The 2,500-nt window shown below is 82.0% G+C and overlaps 1 non-coding gene across 1 annotated transcript; it reads left to right on the plus strand.

The window, feature by feature from the left end:
• Positions 1-1,701: 1,701 nt before the first annotated feature.
• On the plus strand, positions 1,702-1,854 carry LOC141478681 (5.8S ribosomal RNA). The gene has a single exon (XR_012463986.1). It is a non-coding gene; the product is annotated as a 5.8S ribosomal RNA (ribosomal RNA).
• Positions 1,855-2,500: the final 646 nt, after the last annotated feature.

Consider the following 2,500-nt stretch of genomic DNA (forward strand, 5'->3'; position numbering starts at 1 on the left):
GGGCGGGGGCGGAAGGGCTGCGCCGCCGCCGTTGGCCGCCCTCCGGCGGGCGAGGCGACCGCCGGGCGGCCTTCCCGCGCGAGCGGGCGGCCCGAGCCGCGGCTCTCCTCCCGGGCGCAGCGCCGGGCTGCTGAGGGAAACCCCGGGCCCCGGGAAGGAGGACGAGGCTGTGGCGGCGGACGTCGGGCGCGCCCCCGCGGGCGGACGCTCCCCCGAAGGCGGCAGCGGGGGAGGCACCCCCGCGGGGCCCAGAGGTGGTCGTTTCCCTCACCCCAGGGCCAGGTACCTAGCGTCCGCGCTCTCCCGCGGCCCTCCCTCGCCGTAGCGATACACAGGGGGTCGAAGGCCGCGGGGGGCCGGGCGGAGGTTTAAAGACTCGGGCGGCTCGGCGCGGCCCGGGGGTCGGGCCGGGCGGCGCCGCCGTCGTCGTCGTCCTGCGCAAGGGGGCTGGAGTCTCTCCGCGGAAGCTCCCGGGCGCAGGGACGGACGGCCGGCCGTCGCCCGCGCTCGTCCCGCGGGCGGCCGTGCCGGGGAGGGGTTCCGCTGCCCCCCCCTCTCCGCGGACCGGTCTCGGCGGAGAGACCGCGGCGCGGCCGGCCGTGTCCGGCCTCGCCCGCCTCGAAACGGGGCGACCCCGGCGGGAGCGCGGGCTCCCCGCCGGGGGCGGGCGGGTCCCCGCGGCGGGGGCTCGCCCGGGAGGCGCGCCGCCGCGCCTCCGCGGCGCGGCTGCGGCGCGCCGCGGCTCCGCTCCCTCCCTCCCTCCGTCCCCCGCCCCGGCGAGCGCTCCGGCGGCGGTCTGCCGCCGCCGAGCGCCGGCGAAGGCGGCACCCCGTGCCGAGCGGCGGCGTCGCCGCTCGGCCTGCCGGCCGGCCGGAGGGCGCCCGCCGCCAGGCGCGGCCGTCCCGGCCCGGGCCCCGTCCGCCGCCCTTCCCCCGCCGCCCTTCCCGGCGGCGCCGGGCGAGCGGGCGGGCGGGCGGAGGCGTCCCGCTCCCGGTCTCCGCGTGGAAACGGGGAGAGCGGGCGTCGCCCCCGCCTCAGCGCCGTCCGCTTTCCGCGCGGCGCGCGCCCGCGGAAGGCGGCGAGGAGCGGCGGCGGCGGCGGTTCCGGGCGGGCGGCCGCCGCGAGGCGGCGGCGGGCCGCCGTCCGGCGCGGCCGCGGGCGGCGCGTCGCCGGCTCGGGCTCCGGCGGTGGCCGCCTCCGGCGCGGCGGCGGAGGCCGCGGCCGGGCGCCGGCGGGGCGGGCCGGAGCCGCGGGAGAGGGGAGAAGGACGTCGCGGCGCGGCGGAGCCGTCGCGCGCGGGGGGGGCCGGCGGGGCGTCCCGCGTCCCCGAGGAGAGGCGGGCAGGCGGCGCGGCCGGGGGCGTCGTGGGCCTCCGCGCGGAGGCCGGGCCGAGCCCGGGCGCCTGGGCCGCCCCCCGAAGCGAGCGAGGCGCTCGTCTCCGCCGGTTTGGGCCGGGAGCGCGGGCTCCCGGCGCCCTCGCCGCTCGGGGCTTTTTTTTTTTTTCTCCTCGTCGTGTGTCGGTACGGTCAGTCGAGGCGAGGCGGCCCCGTCGTTCTCGCCCCGCCGCGCCGCGTCGCGTCCCCTGCGGAGGGGGCGGGCCGGCGGGCGGGCGGGCCGGCGGGCCGCCGCTGTCCGGAGGGGCCGCTCCCGCGGAGCGGTCCCGGCCCTCCCGCGCGCGCGGGGCGGTGCCGAAAAGCAGACAACTCTTAGCGGTGGATCACTCGGCTCGTGCGTCGATGAAGAACGCAGCTAGCTGCGAGAATTAATGTGAATTGCAGGACACATTGATCATCGACACTTCGAACGCACTTGCGGCCCCGGGTTCCTCCCGGGGCTACGCCTGTCTGAGCGTCGCGTGACGATCAATCGCCGGCTCGGCCGCCGCCGCTGCCGCCGTCGCCGCCGCCCCCCCTTCTTCGCCCTTGCGGCGTCGGGGGGGGGCGGGTCGGGTCGGCGGGGCGCGGCGCGCCGCTGCGGCGCGGCTGGGGCGCCTCGCAGGCCCCGCGTGCGGGCCTTCGTCCCCCTAAATGGAGACTCGGGGAGCGCTCCGAAGCTCCCCGCTCCCGGAGCGCCCGCTGGGCGGAGCTCGTCTCGCCGGGGTGTCGGCGGCGGGGAGAGAAGAGAGGTCGGGGGGAGGCGCGGGCCTCGCCCCCGGCCCCGCCGCGCGCGGGCGGCTGTCTGCGGGTGGGTACCGGCGGCGGTACCGTGCCGTGCTGCCGCGCGGGCGCGCGCGTGCCGGGGACGGGGACGGGGGTCCTCCCCGCGTCCCTCCCCCCGCTCTTCTCCTTTCCGTTCCCGACGACCCGCCGCGCCCCGGCCGGGCAGCCGCGCGGGGGCCGCGGGGAGGGGTGCGGCGAAGCGGCAGGGGAGGGCGTCCCGTCGCCGGCGGCGAGGTGGGCGGCCGCGCGCTGCGGTCGCCGTTTCGCCGCGGGCGGGCGCGGGCGCCCCCCGCCTCCTCCGCTTTCCGCGCGGCGCCCCCCCCCGTCGGCGCAAACCCCCG

This window comes from Numenius arquata, unplaced genomic scaffold, assembly GCF_964106895.1.
Source record: "Numenius arquata unplaced genomic scaffold, bNumArq3.hap1.1 HAP1_SCAFFOLD_1292, whole genome shotgun sequence".
Taxonomy (NCBI): domain Eukaryota; kingdom Metazoa; phylum Chordata; class Aves; order Charadriiformes; family Scolopacidae; genus Numenius; species Numenius arquata.